Consider the following 18,565-nt stretch of genomic DNA (forward strand, 5'->3'; position numbering starts at 1 on the left):
GAGAGCAGGGTTTGTTTGTTACAATGGTAGGTGGTGTACCATCAACCAATTTGTTAGGGATGTTGGTCAGAAGGTGGATCTTCTTACTGGTGGCTGTATCTGTGAGTTATCCCTTCCCTTCTTGTCCTCAGCTGTGTCATGTGACCAGCAATAGGACTCTCCAACTGACACAGCGTCTCGTGTGTGGACAGGAAGTCAGTTTCTCCGTTCATTAATATAAGACTCACATGGAGGCTGTGATAGTAATGAATAGGGATACGGACTTCCTGTCCACACATGAGGCAATAGAGAAACGGACTTCCTGTCCACACCCGAGACGCTGTGGCAGTTGGAGAGTCCTATTGCTGGTCACATGACACAGCTGAGGACCAGAAGGGAGAGGATAACCCTCAGATACAGCCACCAGTAAGAAAATTACCTTCCCCACAATTTACATAATGTGCATCTCTAATGGGCCAGAGAATAAAGAATTTTGCGGGACTGCTCCTTTAAATAAAAAAAAACCATGGAATTTGTAACTTTACATTTTGAACAAATAGCTGGAAATATACGGTAGTATTCCATTAAATGGAAATATTATTTTCTTTAAAATATTGTGGATTTGCAAAGAATCCTTACAATATTACATTATTTTATCTGATGTGTTTTGGTAAGAGAAGAACTCACAATAATATCTAGCAAGATGACAACCCTTAAATATTTTATATTTTGTGCAACTAAACCTGAATGATCTTGCACATGTTTTCCCTCCAGGGGTCTTTGTGGACTGTACTACAATGAATCTAAGCCCTGCAGCATGACAGCCTCAAATGTATGAACACAGATGGGGTCACAAGAACCAACCCCAGCCCCCGCCTCACACACGTTATTCTCTCCCCTGCGTCACACACACCAACAATTATTTATGCACCTGAAAATCCATTTCACTCAAACCAGCATATAGCTTACAAAAAAAAATCTAAAATAAATCAGCCATTCATTATAAAAGACAATAAAAACACACCAAAGGATTTACATACTGACTCTGCACATAGTCGAGCTGCACAAAGCCTGTATGGCAGCACACGGAGTCCCTACAGCTGCGTACTACCTAAGCCATAGACATTCTGCATGCCACTGTATGGGGTTTCCTTACAGCACAGTAGTATAAAGATATTTTCCCCTAGAGGCAAAACAATGCTTTTAAGGGAGAACACATCTGAGGTGGTTGGAGTGATTTGCTCCAAATTTATTAATAGGCAAACACCTAATAAATGTAGTGCATTTTGAACTAACAGATAGAGAAAAAAAAAATCTACACCTACTATCAGCAGGCATAGATTTTTGCCAATATTAATAAATGTGACCTAAACATCTCCTTTGAGATCACACCAATTTTTCTTGCCACTTTCCAAATTTGGCAAGCGATGAGAAAAGTTACAAATTGTATCACAAATGTGTTACACGTTACTGCTTGCAACTTTCTTTTAAACCAGTTTACGACAAAACCTTGTCGTTAACTGCATAATAAATGTGGGCCGTTGTGTGTAGACACTTTTAGTCCTTATGGTTGTACGCCGACACATGAGGTTCCCTGCGCCTCCGTACTATGTAGCTTCAGGAATTCAGTGTGCCACAGTAGGGTGCTCCGTAAGCCGCCATATGTTGGAGATATTATTCCCTATCAGCAAAGCTTCTGTTGGAGAATACTTGCGTAATAATTGCCCTATAAGGGCATATTAATGTCATTTTGGGGGGTTCCTCGCTCGGGACCCTACTAAATGAACAGCTGCTGTTTAAGATCAGCTCCCATACTGACGAACTTGAGTTATCCATGTAGTCCATTGGCGGCCATTCATCTGTAATACTGCATGCCTGGCTGGCTGCGGCGTCCCCCGGAAAAATCCATTTGTTTGGCAGCAATCGGACAGTAGCGGTTTCTTTCTGGAAGGGTTGTGTTTCTGATGAAACAACCCATTTAATAGGTATGGACTGCATTACCAGACACAGCCCATGGACAAGAGTGGCACTGTTTCTAGGGAAAAAAGATAATAGTGGCCACTGGGTGTTGTGGTATGAGTTTATAAGAAATGTAATCCTTTATAGGAGTTTACATATATGACAGTTAAGTGTGTCAATGAGAAGCAACCATCAAATAACATCCAGTAACCACTCAAAAACATCAAGCCAACTACATACATAGATCTGTAATGGAAGGAACCTACAAAAGACAAATCAACTTGTGCACAGCAGAAAAAAGAATGACAAAAAGGGCAGGTAATAATTGTCTTTTCATAGCCGAGCTACCATTATTCAGTTCTAATAGTCCTGAGCTATTACAAAAGTAACAAAATATAAAATGCCACGAAAAACGCTGAAAAAGTTAGTGTGGGTGAAGAAGGCCTAACAGTTCTTTGAATTGGTACCCAGGGACAACCAATGATGCAATTAAGGAATTACAGAAGGTAACATTACCATTTCTTAAAAGTGTTGTGCCCTTTGGACAATGCTTTATTTTTAGAAGGGTCCCCTGATAATAAGCTGATCACAGAGTGGTACCCCATTGATCAGCAGTAATCATTGGGGGAACCCACTTGCAGGTGTTCAGTTCCCCTGCAGCGCCACCACAGGGGAAATTAATCATTACACTGTGTTCATTGAAATCAATAAACTGGTTTCTATAATAAACAGACATTCCGGTTCCTCCAGAACTAGAGATGCTTCATTTTTGTAGCCTCTCTCCATTCCAGCTATAACATGAACTGCGGACTCCACAAATTCCTATATACCTATTTAAACCTTTCTATAATCAGAATTACATTTTCAGATTTGGCCTATAAACGTGTTTTAGGAAATTGGATTCGGCTGTTAGTGCACTATCTGCCATCCTATTAATTATAAGTTAATGAATTAGAACTGGTGAACATGCATACCAGAAATTATAATATACGGCAGCAGATGGATTGGCTGTTACATGGTATTTGAAAGAATTAAGTGTAATTGAAAGACTTGGCAATAGCATTACTGAGATTCCAATACCATTCTTCCGGCTATGTTAAAGTCATGTCATCCCGGTGATAAGACCGGGGAATTACGTGGTAATTGGAAACATGCAGCCCATTGATGCAAATATCTCCGCCGCACAGTGCTTTTACTCTCTCTGTACAACTCTAATGGCTGTAATGGTAATTTATGCTCTGAAAGAACAGCTATGTTAACAAATATACACTGAGTAAACGGAAGGACTCTTATTGAAGCTGCTCTTAAAATCAACCTATTTCATGTATACTTACCATTAGTCTGTGAGTGCTGAAAAAAGGTCTGTTTAGAGAATTATTTAACGTTGATGAGTTTGCATTAACTTCAAATTCTCTTCAAAGAGTTTTGTTTGGAATAGACAATGATGCAAGTAAAAGCCGTGTAACACTGAGGCAGAGACAAGTCATCCAATCATGAACAATCTTTGCAGCGTGGCAGGGAACATATTCCTGTGGAAAGAGACCGCTGCCATTACATAATACCGTTGTAATAAAAGGGTGTACTTGTCAAAGTAACATCCAAATGAATGGACCCGAGGTTTCCCAGCAGAACATTGCCCATATTATCACACTGCCTCCGCCGGCTTGTTGTCTTCCTATAGTGCATCCTGGTGCCATCTCTTCCTCAGGTAAGTGATGCACACTCACCCGGCCATCCACATGATCTAAAAGAAAAAGTGATTCATTAGACCAGACCACCATCTTCCATTGCTCCATGGTCCAGTTCTGATGCTCTTGTGTCCATTGTAGGTGCTTTCGGTGCATGAGGCTTCTGACCAATCTGTGGGTACGCAGCCCTAAAAGCAGTAAGCTTCAAAGCTCTGTGTGTTCTGACACCTTTCTATCATAGCCAGCAGTAACTTTTTCAGCAATTTGTTAATTGTAGCTACAGTAGTTCCTCTGTGGGATCGGATTAGACTGGCTATCCTCCGCTTATCCTCCGAGCCTTGGGTGCCAATGATCCTGTCGCTGGTTCAATGCTTGTCCACCTTTGGTAGGATATAACCACTGCATACCAGGAAGACCCCACAAAATCTGCTATTTTGGAGATGGTCTGATCTAGTCGCGTAGCATCACAATTTGGCCCTTGTCAAAGTCGCTCTGATCCCTACACTTGCCCATTTTTTTTTATTCCACCACATCTTCAACTTCAAGAACTGACTGATCACTCGCTGCCTAATATATCCCACCCATGCACCATTGAAACCAGTTAATAAATGTTATTCACATCACCTGTATATATATATATATATATATATATATATATACATACACCTCAACATTGAAATTGTTACACCAAAAAGGAAAATTTTTGGAATTGTGGAAATCACATGATCGATAGACATGTTAATGATATGCAAATGATAAAAAAAAATGGAAACAAAATATTCCAAACATCTTGATTTATTCAGCAATGAATATGAGCGCCAGGCGCAGAAATAAACGCACTTGGCACGCTATCAGTGAGGTTAGTAATGGTTGTCTGAGGAATGTTATGCCACGCTGAATGCACTTGGGAACGCAAATTATCAAGATTGGGTGCTGGCAGCTCCCTTTGCAATTGCCGACCAATGACGTCCCAGGTGTGCTCAATGGGAGACATGCTGCAGGCCATGGTAGCATATTTAGGCCACGAAAGCTGCTCACAGTAGCACAAGCAACATGCGGCCTGGCGTTGGGACACTTTGGAGAAATGGTCGTACCACTGCTTCCCCGACCAAATCAATGTAACGCCGAGCTGTTAGTGTACCTGAAATGAAGCCTAGAGGGGTCCGGCAACTGCACATTATGCCAACCCACCCCATAATCCCAGGAGAAAGGACCGGTGTGACGTTCCCTTGTGAAGGCCTCTTCATGGCATTGCCCACACAGTCTCCAGACTAATCCCTAGCTATCATTGCATCCGAGACAAAAGCGGGACTCATCGCTGAAGAGGATAGAACTCCATTCCAAGATACATTGCCGTCTTGCTATGCACCATGATAGCCTTTGAGAGGGGTGGCGTGTGGTTAATGGAACACCTGTAGCTGGATGTCTGACTCATAATCCAATGTCGTGCAAACTCCTTCTGATGGTTTGTGTTGACACTGGTTGCCGCCCTAGGCTTGGGATGTGACGTTCAATTTCACTTGCAGTACAGAATGGATCACTAAGCGCCATTCTTCCAAGTAGACGATCCGTCTGTGCAGAGGTTCGAATCTGCGCTGTCATTCCCGTTCATTGTTGTTCTCTGAACCTCCAGGACACACAACACTGAACAGTGCTGACAACTTGGCTTGGGTGTGTAGCGATCTGCCAGAGTGATAAACTACGGTCTCTCAGTTCAAGGATTCTGTGACTCTCAGTTTGCAAAAAGTGGCGATAACTGGCACATCGATGAACAGGAGGCATCGTACAATCATCCCACACCACTTGATTTTTGAGGTTTCATGTGGCTAAAAAACTTTGCTTTCAATTTGGCTTTTATGCCACCCCACACACCACAGATTGGAGCTAGGTGCTTGAAAATTTGATAATTTGCAGATCTCAGCAACACCTGCTAATTCCTCGATTTGCATAACCTTTTGGCTTGCCCTTCTTAGTGTTGCACTTTCAATGTTGAGGAGTGTATATACATGCACAAATCTGTATACTATACCTATTGCACTGAGACCACTAAATATTCCCTAGTATATACCACAAGGCACCAAATGTGCAGGTCAATAATGTGCCAAATGTCTCTATATGATGGAACGAGTAGTAGTCTAGCCTTCATTAATTCAGTACCAGAAATTGATACCATTGTGTTAGACCAAAGATATATTTTCCCTTGTCCTATCTGTTTAGAGCTGGAAAAGCACTAAAGTTTTCAGTATACTGTAGATAATGGTTCCGAATCTGAAATGTTTTCTGGAGCATCACAACAAAACATTGCTTCAAAGATAATCATAATCAATAAGTTTATTTCAGGAGAACATGAAAAGAGGCAAAATAAAGGAAATCCACTTCCCTCTAAAATAGGTTTTTGTTATCTAAAAGATAAAAGGAAGACAGAAAGAAAGGAACTTAATATTACAAAACAGCTCTCTGCAGTAGGGAACAGAGATTTGGGATTGTGGATGGAGTTTAATATGAACCTGCAACTCTAAATTCCACAGTAAAATTACTTACAAATTTACTAAATTGTCTGACCGCAGTTTATCTAAATGCGTGAAACATATTTATAATTTACATACAACTACGGCCCCCATTTTGTTGGTTTAACCAATATTGTTCAAACATTTTCAGTAGAACCTAGTCAAATGGGCCAAGACAAGATATTTTGGTGCCCTAAGCAAATAGAGCCCCCTCCCCCGCATGCAGAATCAAACCTACAGGCAGTCAAATGAATCAGCTAGGAGCATCTGATATGTGAGCTGTGCTCACCGTTAATAGGGCATCAAGTACATCAAAAAGGGCTTTCCTTCTCAGAATAGATGAAAATGCTCATTGGTCATGTCATTGATCAGAGCCGTATTTAGACAAAGTGTGGCCCTGGGCAATATCAAGAGTGGGGCTCCAAATGCTGAAATGTTATAGCAACAAAATAGTCACATACTATAGTCACAGTCACTATGCAAAGACCAATATTACCAATGATACTACAATGCAAGGCCCAAATAATACTGCCACACCAGGACCACTACCATTACCACTCAATAATACCTCCATACTGTCACTGAATAAAAATCACTATACAAAGAAATTATAACACCATGTAGTGACCATATGATGGTAGATGCCAGTCCTACACAGGAACTCTGCAAACCATGTAAGTGATTACAGTACATATTTTTTGTTTTATATATATATATATATATATATATATATATATATATATATATATATATATATATATATATATATATATGTAATGACGGGGTAGGGAGACAGACAGATGAGCCCTAATCTACCCGCCACTCAGTCCCTGCCTAGTTGCACGGCCCGTCCTAGGCGACGGCGTTCAACTGGGCGACGGTCCCTACGCTCAATATGTGTACGACAGAGAAACAGACAAGGGTACACAGAAGCTAAGGGAAATGGGGCAGTTGCCCACGGCAACACCGTGAGCAACAGGAGTAGTGAACGAGCCGAGTCAAACCAGGAGTGTACGAGGTACCAAACGCAGAGCAGGAGCGTAGTCAGTAAAGCCAGGGTCAAATTGTAGCAGAGGTCAATAATAATAGCAGGAGCAGCAGAGCCAGGAAACAGGAAAGAATCACAGGCAAAGACAAGCAGGTAATGAGGGTATAAATAGACCGAGGGCGGGAGTTAGAACCGTCTGGCCAGGCTGTGATTGGTTCTCCCACTCCTGAGCCTACCAGCCTGAGTGGTAGCAGATCGAGTCACTCTATCAGGAGCAGATGCAGACTGATTACCCATGGGCGTCGACACAGAAGCTGTGTCTGGCAGATCCTTTACAATATATATATATATTTCGTATTATTTAAAAAAAAATGAAAATAGTGTAAATAGAACACAAGAAAAGAATCATGAGATATCACATTGTACAAGTTACATTGATATTCAATAAAGTGCAGAGTATTCTAGTCACAGAGACAGGAGTATGGATTTTTCTCTTAAGCAGTACCGGTAACATAGGTGCCCCTTGGGGCAAATAGGAAAAAGAGACTACCTGCGTCAGAATTGATACAGAGTGACAGGTAAGTTTTCTAAATGCTTTCCATTGTTGCCACAGTACTACAAACTATAGTCTAGTACGAGACTCCCAATGATATATTTCTTCAAATCGATATAACTGATTGATTATGTTGAGCCATTGATCTATAGGGTATGTGCACAAGATAACTGGCTTTTACGTCTGAAATTACAGACTGTTTTCAGGAGAAAACAGCTCCGTCATTTCAGACGTAAATGCTCCTCCTCGCATTTTGCGAGGCGTCATTGACGCCCGTAATCTTGAGCTGTTCTTCATTGAATTCAATGAAGAACGGCTCAAATTACGTTGCAAAGAAGTGCCCTGCATATAATGTATATAAGTGTCCTGCACTTCTTTGACGAGGCAGTCATTTTACGCGTCGTCGTTTGACAGCTGTCAAACGACGACGCGTAAATTACAGGTCGTCGGCACAGTACGTCGGCAAACCCATTCAAAAGAATGGGCAGATGTTTGCCGACGTATTGGAGCCGTATTTTCAGACGTAAAACGAGGCATAATACGCCTCGTTTACGCCTGAAAATAGGTAGTGTGAACCCAGCCATAGGGGTAAACTCTTAGATAACCAGTAATGGGGTATGAGTAGTCTGGCTGCAATTATTAATTGTCTGTGCAAGAGTGAGGTCTATTTTTCGAGATTCTTAGGAAAAATGGAAAGTAAGGCTATCTTTGGCTAGGGGGAAAGCTCAATCCCACATATATGGTTACATTTGTCCAAAATGTCCTGCCACCAAGATTGTAGTTTCCTGCAAGACCACCAAATGTGGTAATAAGAACCCTCTCCATCTATACACCTCCAGCATCGATTAGTTCTATTCTCAGCGAAGCGGGCAATCTTATCTGGGGTTTTGTACCATCGAGCTACAATTTTATAACTATTGTGATTACAGTACATCTTAACAGGATTATCCGACTAGTGAATTAAAAAAAAAAAAAAGCTGCAAACGTGATAAAAAACAAAACAAAAACAGGATCAGTTCTCACCCCCTTCGTTCTACCAATGATCCAGCGATCATGCTTAGGCAGTCCTCCTGGTCTTTGTTTACGTGTGGCCAGCATGTGACCGCTGCAGCTAATCAGAGCGCTCAAGTGCCGTATTCTTGGCATCACTGCTCAGTGATGGGAGCCATGATGCCAGCACTCTGATTGGCTTATAACCCCTTTAAATCCAGTGACTCACATGTGAGGTCTTCTCTGATTAGAGTGGTTCACTTTTCCTGTGTTTTGCATCTGTTCGGGACCGCCATGACTTCTTTCGCCCAGATATCCTTGGCTCTTCACTTTCCCAGCACCTTCACTACCATTTTCTAACCTACATAGAATCTTCATCCTGCTATTACCCAAAAATTCTGTGCCTGTTGCTGCCCATCTGTCCAGTTAGTGTACTTGCTGTGTTGCACAGTGCCTTCAAATACTGTACTTCAGAAAAATGGTGTCATACCTAGCTTCTCAAAAAGTGGTTCACAGACAGCACCCCTGTAAAAAATAGTGCCAAATATATAGTCCTCTTAAAAATAATGGTGCCAAACAGATAGTGCCCCATATTGTGTCCCAGACATTAGTTGTGCCCTGGGTGGTAATAGTGCACCAGACAGTATAAGTGCCCAATATATGTCCCATGAAGCAACAGTGCCACCTTTTGTGCCCAACACAGTAACAGTGCCAACAGAAATTAATAATGCCCCTTTTGTTCCCCCACACAGTAATAATTCCGCTTTTGTGCACCCTACACAGTAACGAGGCTCCTCAATGTGCCCCCTACACAGTAACAATGTGACTTTGACAGTAATTTCCCCTTTCTACCCCAGCACTTTAATGATGACCTACTTCGTGCCCACTACAAAGGAATAATGCCCCTTTGTGCCCACCTAGAGAATAATAAAAGTGTAGATAGATTGTAGATATTTGCATGTATGCAGTAGCAAATATTATTAAGTCAGGATTTTTTTCCAGATTTCTAAAGCCTGGATTTATCCAATAGTCAATACTGTACATTGACCCACATTTACTAAGACTGGCGTATCTTACGTCAGTCTTTGTAAAGGAGATAGATGTCATGTTTTGCTCCAAATTAAATATATTTGGAACATTTTGTCAGAGAGACAGAAAAACAAATCTATGCCTGCTACAAGCAATTTGACTGAAACTACATCTCCTTGGAGACTACGCAAACTTTTCTTGTCACTTTATAAATTTGGTGAGTGAAGAGCAAATTCACAATTTATACCACAAATTTGTCACACTTTGCGACTTTCTTTGTCTGAGTTTTTGCCAAGACCTGGCGTAAACTGCATGATAAATGTGGGCCATTGTGTCAAAATTTGTCCTTCCCGTGCTGAGGCATCTTTTGTATAGTGTCTATCTTGTAGCAACTATCACTGCTATGCCCTGGCCTAAGGTATAGACTGCATGTTTGTGATATTGGTTTAGTCCATAACATGGTTTCTCGGTTGTAATGAATAGCACCCAGTTATACTGATAGACAGCATTTTCTAGATGTCTGGTTTAAACCCCAATTGACCTTCACAAGTGTTGAAATGGCTGGAATCAGTGATTGAACATCCCGGTTCCCCCATACACATGCACGCTTGGCCGAGCGTGCATGTATTCTTTAATAGAGAGAGGGGAGTAAGTTGCTGCCAGACACCCCAGGTGGCGCCTTATCTCCCCTGGGAACAAAAGGATCAGGCATGTTGAAATTAACTGCCCTATCCTTCTCTCCCCCGACATCTGCCATCAGGGGAGAGTCGGGAGGCCCCAATACACATTAGATATAGGTTTGGCCGACATTAATGTATATGGTCTCCTTTACAGTCTTAAGATATTTTCCTTTTAATTCTCCTCTAATTTAATAATCTTCGTGCAGCCATAAAGCCTACACAATTGGTTCTTCTGTAGAATCTACAAATATAATCATTGCTAGCTGATTGCATAAAACCATTAGTAGTAACAAGCAGTTATGGCCTCTCTAAATAATTTTTTATTATTATTATTTTTCCTTTTATATTCTTTTATTGTATAATCATCGTCTCCCTGATTGTACATTAACTCTGCACTACGAAGGGGTGACTAACAATTCATAACTAGAAACTTAACCAATAAAACAAATGATTCATTATGCAACAATTGTTCTCTATATCACATTACATGTAAATGTTCAGCGTTCTAAGCAATTATCCACCACAGATGTATTTCTACTTTATACTTTTTTATTACTAGCTATGCTGCTTAACCTACAAATGTGAGACAATAGCCATATTGGTGTTAATGGCATATTCCCACTTCATTAGAGTGTACTGTGCCTCCAGTATATTATTTATTTTTACATATGGACATTTATTGTAAGTGTTGTGAGGGCATTGGAGAAGAAAAGAGTATTGAGCACAATAAAATGGAAAATATAATGCTATTTTATAAAAACTCAAACAGCTTAAATGGGCTTTCTGACTTTAAAAAAAACCAAAAAAAAAACCAATAGCAGCAGCAAATGTTAGAAAATTACAAAAAAGCAAAACAATACACACATCCAGCGCAGACGCTCCGGCGTTTCCCCCACTCTTTGTTTACAAGCGGCCGGCACGTGATCGCAGGTGCCACTCAGTGAGCTCAGTGGTCATGTAACATACTGCACGGCTCCCTTTGCTGAGCGGTGTTGCCAGTAGTATGGCAAGTGACCGCCTAGGCCACTGATTGGCTGTAGTGGTCACATGCTGGCCAATTGTCAACAAACACCAGGAGGACTACCAGACCGTCTAGGCTGGGTCAATGGGGATTGGAGAGTATCAAGTGCCCAATTAAATATGAATGTGAGAGCTAAAAATAGTAAAATGATAAGTGACTGAACTCAGACAGTGCGGCTGTTGGGAGCATTATCTGGACAATGGTGCTATACAGGCCTCCGGGGAGGCTCTGTGCCCTGTGATATTTATAGATAGATAGATAGATAGATAGATAGATAGATAGATAGATAGATAGATAGATAGATAGATAGATAGATAGATAGATAGATAGATAGATAGATAGATAGATAGATAGATAGATAGATAGATAGATAGATAGATAGATAGTGAAAAATGTAATCTTATTTATTTCAGCTTACATAGTGCGACGTTTCAATCCAACACTGGACACTTAAACTATCACATCTAAGTGACAGCGGGTCCTGCAGGTTATGAACTTAGATGTGATAGTTTACAGGTGGATCCTATGTGTCAGAGACACGCAGGACCCGCTATCACTGAACGCATCAGGTTCACGGAACTGACGGATTCAGTAAATAGCGCTAGATGCAGCTGCTCTGTATAGAGCATACAGAGCAGCTGTATCTTAAAAAAATAAATTATTTTTTAATAAAATGTATTTACAAAGTTTATTAACAAACACAAATACACATATTTATTTAAAAAACCAAACAAAACAAAAACACTTTCAAGCATTTACTTAGCCTTTAATTCTTTCTTGGATTGTTGTTACATTACATAACAGTAACTCTTATTTTATATTTCTGCTAAGTATTTACACAAGAGGCAAAGTTAGAAGAAGTATTAGGTGACATATTTCATTTTTCAGATTTCATTGGCTGCTGCACATAACACACAAATTCTAAATGACATGTCATTTCAGTACTGGACAGCCTTCTCTCTTAACCATATGGAGAACAATCAGCGGAGTCCTTCAGATCCGGAACGTTTTCCAGATCTGCATAGAATGCAGATGGCTAATGTAATTCAATTAGATGTTTTGAAGAGGAAACTAAACAAGCTCACAATAAAGTAACAACCAATCAAACCTAGTAACAAAATGAAAAAATAAATAAAATAAGGGAAAACTTCAGCTGAGGAAAGGAAGATAATTAGACTGAAACTTGAAATTGATCTATGTTTTCCTGAAAGGCAGAATATTCAGCGTGATCATGAAACTGTGAATATCATTATCAAACAGAGGCTGAAAATTGCTGGAAAGAAGCCAGTTCCAAATGGCTGGATTTGCTAAAGAAGAATAATGCTCTGAAGTATGACAGGTCTCTGATAAGGTAGATGCCCTTTAAGCATTGCTCTTTTATCATTGTTTTAAATATGTCTAAATATATTATGAAAAATGTAATTACAATGAAAGAAAACCTTCGGCAGGAAGATATTGTTTCTCTTCTATTCCTCCACCCTTAACTGGGTTCCACTCCACCATATTGAAGAAAATAAAAAACATTATCTGTAAATACATGGGTTCATGTTCTCCTGCAGAATGCTTAAGTGGATAGAGAGCTGGCCTAAGTACGGTTGATGCCCGGCGCAGCACCTTTTACTGACGCTTACTTTGTACCATACAACACCCAAATGGTATAATCATACAACTTTGCTGTAATGCGCCCAAATAACACTGTTAGGGCATGACCACACATGGCGGAATTCCTCCGCAACTGTCCGCATCCATGCCGCACAGAATCTGCGTTGCAGATTCTGCTGCGGATCTGCACAAAATGTGCAGTACATTGATGCGGACTAGCTGCTGCGGACTGCGGGAAAAGTGCTTCCCTTCTCCCTATCAGTGCAGGATAGAGAGAAGGGACAGCACTTTCCCTAGTGAAAGTAAACGACTTTCATACTTACCGGCCGTTGTCTTGGTGACGCGTCCCTCTTTCGGCATCCAGCCCGACCTCCCTGGATGACGCGCCAGTCCATGTGACCGCTGCAGCCTGTGCTTGGCCTGTGATTGGCTGCAGCCGTCACTTACACTGAATCGTCATCCTGGGAGGCCGGACTGGAGACAGACCCAGGGAGTTCTCGGTAAGTATGAACTTATATATTTTTTTACAGATACATGTATATTGAGATCGGTAGTCACTGTCCCGGGTGCAGAAACAGTTACTGCCGATCGCTTAACTCTTTCAGCACCCTGGACAGTGACTATTTACTGACGTCTCCTAGCAACGCTCCCGTCATTACGGGAGCCCCATTGACTTCCTCAGTCTGGCTGTAGACCTAGAAATACATAGGTCCAGCCAGAATGAAGAAATGTCAAGTTAAAAAAGCAAGACGCATCCGCAGCACACATGACATGTGCATGACAGCTGCGGACTTCATTGCGGAACTTTGAATCTCCATTGAAGTCAATGGAGAAATTCCGCCATGAGTCCGCCACTGCTCCGCAACAGACAGAGCATGCTGCGGACACCAAATTCCGCTCCGCAGCCTATGCTCCGCAGCGGAATTGTACGCATCGTGTAAACGAACACTGCTAAATTAAAGTGAAAGTCAATGGAGAAACGGCTCCGCTGCGGATTAACGCTGCGGAGTGTCCGCAGCGGAATTTAAGTGAAATTCCGCTATGTGTGAACCCGCCCTTAGACATTTGCCTAGATTGACATGTCCAATAAGTAAACTAGGGAATGTCACTGCCAATCCATAAGTCCAGTTCAGTACTGGGTGACCAGGCCAACCGGACCTGTGGCACCCCCTTTATTAGTGACAGATGAGGCAAACCATGCAACTGCACGTGAACCATCCTTCAGGCTGGCTCTTATTGGATATACTGGTGGAAGTATGGAAATCCAATGCAGTCACTTTCACTGGTTGATAGTCATCGAGATAAACGTATCTGCATGCTCAGGTGATGAGAGTCTATGGTACAGAGCAATTCTTTCTAGGGCTCCTTAAAAACCCCAGTTATGGATGTAGATTTCCTATGTAGAGCATGTCAAACTCATGTCAAATTTATCAAACTCATCACTCAAAATTACTGGATTACATATATTTACTTAATTGTACCAGGGAGACGCGCTGCCGACATGATAATAACGTATGGGGACGAGCGATCGGGGTAACGACCGCTCGTCCTCATCTATAGATCTTTGTGACAGAAGCAAACAAGCACCGATCAACGAGCTGTCTCATTGATCGGCGCTCGCTGCACCTGCCAAAATAGGCCGGTTTAATAGGGCCTTTTCTTTCCCTAGTTGTACATTGGTGGTCGTCTGATTTCGCAAACCCTTTTGATGTGTGTTTCTGACATAAATCAGTAGATCTTTTCTGGATGGATTTCACCCTTACATGAAGATATGAATGTTTGTGCTGATAATCTGTAAGTCTGTTGTCCATTAAATTCTGGTGCGTTGGTTGATAAACTTGGTCGATATGATTACAACATTACTCTGGAAAGGATTAGACACTACTCATAGGCACAGTTATGACTGGGTTTGTCTGAGAAAGGTTAATTGTTTTTGATAACACTTGTCCAAGGGCTGTGTCTTGTATTGCAGTTGTGTCAATTTAATGCAATACCAGACACAGCCAATTGTCTGCCAAGTCTGGCGCTGTTTCAAGAAAAGCAGCAGATCCTTTTTTGTAATGTCAGATGAGCTCTATGGGTGGGATTCACATACAGTGTTTTGTGTTTTTTTTTTTTTGTTTTTTTTTTTGCAGTCGGATGTTACATTAAAGTCTATAATCTTTAATGATTTGTTTGTGGCATTTTTGTAGTCTCTGGCGCTTTTTCTAAATGCAGCAGTATCTGTGTGTCAGATTCTCTATAGGACTTAAAAAATGGCATAAATAAAACAACGTACAAAATGACACTAAATAAAAAATGCCACAAAAAACGCAGGTAAAACTCCTTAAAAAATGCTGGTACATTATAAATGCTGGCATTTGAAAATGCGTTTTAAAAATTAATTTGAAAACACCAGAATAAATCTATGTGTGAAGGAAGATTTACGATGGCTTAAAGGGAAACAGTTTTTGGTGCAGTTGATGTCGTTTTTTAAGCCAAAGTCAGGAGTGGATCCAACAAAAAATGATTTAATATTTAACTTCCTCTTCCTTTCTAATCCATTCCTGGCTTTGACTCCAAGAAACTGCACCAAATACTGCATGTGCAATTCCAGTCTAAGGCTATGTTCACACTGAGTGTTTTTACACAAAACTCGTCAAAAACGGCCCAAAAATGGCTCCCATTTATTTCAATGGGAGGCGGAGGCGTCTTTTTCCCGCAAGCGGTAAAACCGTCTCGTGGGAGAAAGAAGGGACATGCCCTATCTTCGGGCATTTACGCCTCTGACCTCCCATTGACATCAATGGGAGGCAGAGAAAGCGTATTAAGCGGCGTTTTATGCCCGCGGCACTCAATGGCCGCGGGCGAAAAACGCAGCGAAAAAAGCCACGAAAATCGGTGTGCAGGGAGAGGAAAATCTGCCTCAAACTTCCAAACAGAATTTCGGGGCAGAATTTCCGCCTGCAAAAAAACTCAGTGTGAACATAGCCTAATGCTGGATTCACTCAGTGTTTTTCAATGGTGTTTTTCGATGCTTTTTTGTTTTGCCCAAAAATTCTGCGGTCCGGTGTTACATATGCAGCGTTTTTGTTTGTGGCGTTTTTGTAGCATTTTTGGCGTCTGTGTTTTTTCTCCAAAAACGCAGCATGCTCTAGGTATGGTGTTTTTTTTCTGCCAGTTTGTACAATGTACAAAACGCATGCAAAAAAAAAAAAGCAATTAAAAACCACTTAAAATTGTACAGTTGTTTTTTACATCAAAATGCATTGAAAAAAGGTGCATGTGAAGGAGGCCTAAGGCTGGGATCACACACGCAGCTTTGATGCAGTTTTTGTGGCAGCTTTTGGCTCCGTTTTTAGAGCCAAACCAAGAGTGGACACAAAAGAAAGGAGATGTATGAGTTATATAAATCTTTCTTATGGATCCACTTATGGCTGTGGCTAAAAAAAAAACACCAAAAACGGCACCAAAAACTACACCAAAACAGTGTGTGTGTGTGTGTGTGTGTGTGTGTGTGTGCGCGCGTGCGTGTGTGCGTGCGTGCGTACGTGATCCTGGCCTAAAGGGAGTATCATAGCAAAAGTTTTGCCGAAAACCGTTACTGCTATAGCAGTAGGCAAAATAACAATTACCAATTAAAAAAGTTGAAAGACTAGCAGAGCGCCCATGTCTACAATCCGCAGATGGGATATAATGAATTGCCAGCTTGCAACAGCACGTTATCAGGAGGTTTGTCTCTTAATTAAGAATTGGAGAAATGTAAGCTTTGTTGTCTTTGGATGCACTAATACTGTTTATCTTCCCTCAAAGTAATTGAAGATGCCGACTGCAATGCATTTTGGTTGTTACTTGATGTCTTTCAGCTCAACGTGACTTAAGTTTAACAATCTGTAACTATGTGACAAAATGTAATACTTTACAGAGCTGTCAGCAAGCAGATTATGAGAATCACTCGGCTCCTATCCAAAGCTTCCACATGGATTAATAAAAATCCTGATAGTGACAGCCTATGCCTGCTCGTACTATGGAAAGAGAATACAGAGATGGAGCTGTTATCCCTTATACCAGTGCCATCATACCTCCTGCAGGAGAAAGTTATTCAATAAACACTTATTGCTACAAATTCGATTGTTCTGTTCCGATACAATAAAAAGCATGGCATTACCTCAGTATGGAGTGGATTGACTGCGTTATGTATTCGCTTTGCATAATAATTCCTAAAATTGTATTCCGCGATTACAGATTTAGATCAAATTGGATAAATTCATGTATCACATCTACCGTATATATAGAAGACTTGTCAGTAGAAAAAGTGGGGTGCTCTCTTCCTTATTAGGGCATGACCACACATGGCGGAATTCCTCCGCAACTGTCCGCATCCATGCCGCACAGAATCTGCGTTGCAGATTCTGCTGCGGATCTGCACAAAATGTGCAGTAAATTGATGCGGACTAGCTGCTGCGGACTGCGGGAAAAGTGCTTCCCTTCTCCCTATCAGTGCAGGATAGAGAGAAGGGACAGCACTTTCCCTAGTGAAAGTAAACGACTTTCATACTTACCGGCCGTTGTCTTGGTGACGCGTCCCTCTTTCGGCATCCAGCCCGACCTCCCTGGATGACGCGCCAGTCCATGTGACCGCTGCAGCCTGTGCTTGGCCTGTGATTGGCTGCAGCCGTCACTTACACTGAATCGTCATCCTGGGAGGCTGGACTGGAGACAGACGCAGGGAGTTCTCGGTAAGTATGAACTTATATATTTTTGTACAGATACATGTATATTGAGATCGGTAGTCACTGTCCCGGGTGCAGAAACAGTTACTGCCGATCGCGTAACTCTTTCAGCACCCTGGACAGTGACTATTTACAGACGTCTCCTAGCAACGCTCCCGTCATTACGGGAGCCCCATTGACTTCCTCAGTCTGGCTGTAGACCTAGAAATACATAGGTCCAGCCAGAATGAAGAAATGTCAAGTTAAAAAAGCAAGACGCATCCGCAGCACACATAACATGTGCATGACAGCTGCGGACTTCATTGCGGAAATTAGAATCTCCATTGAAGTCAATGGAGAAATTCCGCCATGAGTCCGCCACTGCTCCGCAACAGACAGAGCATGCTGCGGACACCAAATTCCGCTCCGCAGCCTATGCTCTGCAGCGGAATTGTACGCATCGTGTAAACGAACACTGCTAAATTAAAGTGAAAGTCAATGGAGAAACGGCTCCGCTGCGGATTAACGCTGCGGAGTGTCCGCAGCGGAATTTAAGTGAAATTCCGCTATGTGTGAACCCGCCCTTAAATAAACCCTAAAGGGTGAAGATGCCCCCTGCGTTTGTTCGAGGTGGAGTAGATGTGCAGTGCAAGATAAGATGAGATAGCTTTTAGTTGACTGCTTAGGCTTCCGTCACACCTGCCTCAGGGCTCCATTCCAACGTTCCATCTGAGCTTTCCGTCAGAATGGAGCCCTGACTGACACAAACGGAAACCACAGGTTTCCGTTTCCATCACCATTGGTTTCAATGGTGACGGATCCGGTGCCAATGGTTTCCATTTGTCTCCGTTGTGCAAGGGTTCCGTCGTTTTGATGGA

The 18,565-nt window shown here is 41.7% G+C and overlaps 1 long non-coding RNA gene across 1 annotated transcript; it reads left to right on the forward strand.

Moving 5' to 3' along the window:
• The first annotated feature begins 365 nt into the window (after positions 1 to 365).
• Positions 366 to 17,093, forward strand: LOC142657090 (uncharacterized). Its single transcript, XR_012849807.1, has 3 exons — positions 366 to 405; positions 12,606 to 12,745; positions 16,901 to 17,093. It is a non-coding gene; the product is annotated as an uncharacterized LOC142657090 (long non-coding RNA).
• Positions 17,094 to 18,565: the final 1,472 nt, after the last annotated feature.

The sequence above is a fragment of the Rhinoderma darwinii genome, chromosome 7 (genome assembly GCF_050947455.1).
Source record: "Rhinoderma darwinii isolate aRhiDar2 chromosome 7, aRhiDar2.hap1, whole genome shotgun sequence".
Taxonomy (NCBI): domain Eukaryota; kingdom Metazoa; phylum Chordata; class Amphibia; order Anura; family Rhinodermatidae; genus Rhinoderma; species Rhinoderma darwinii.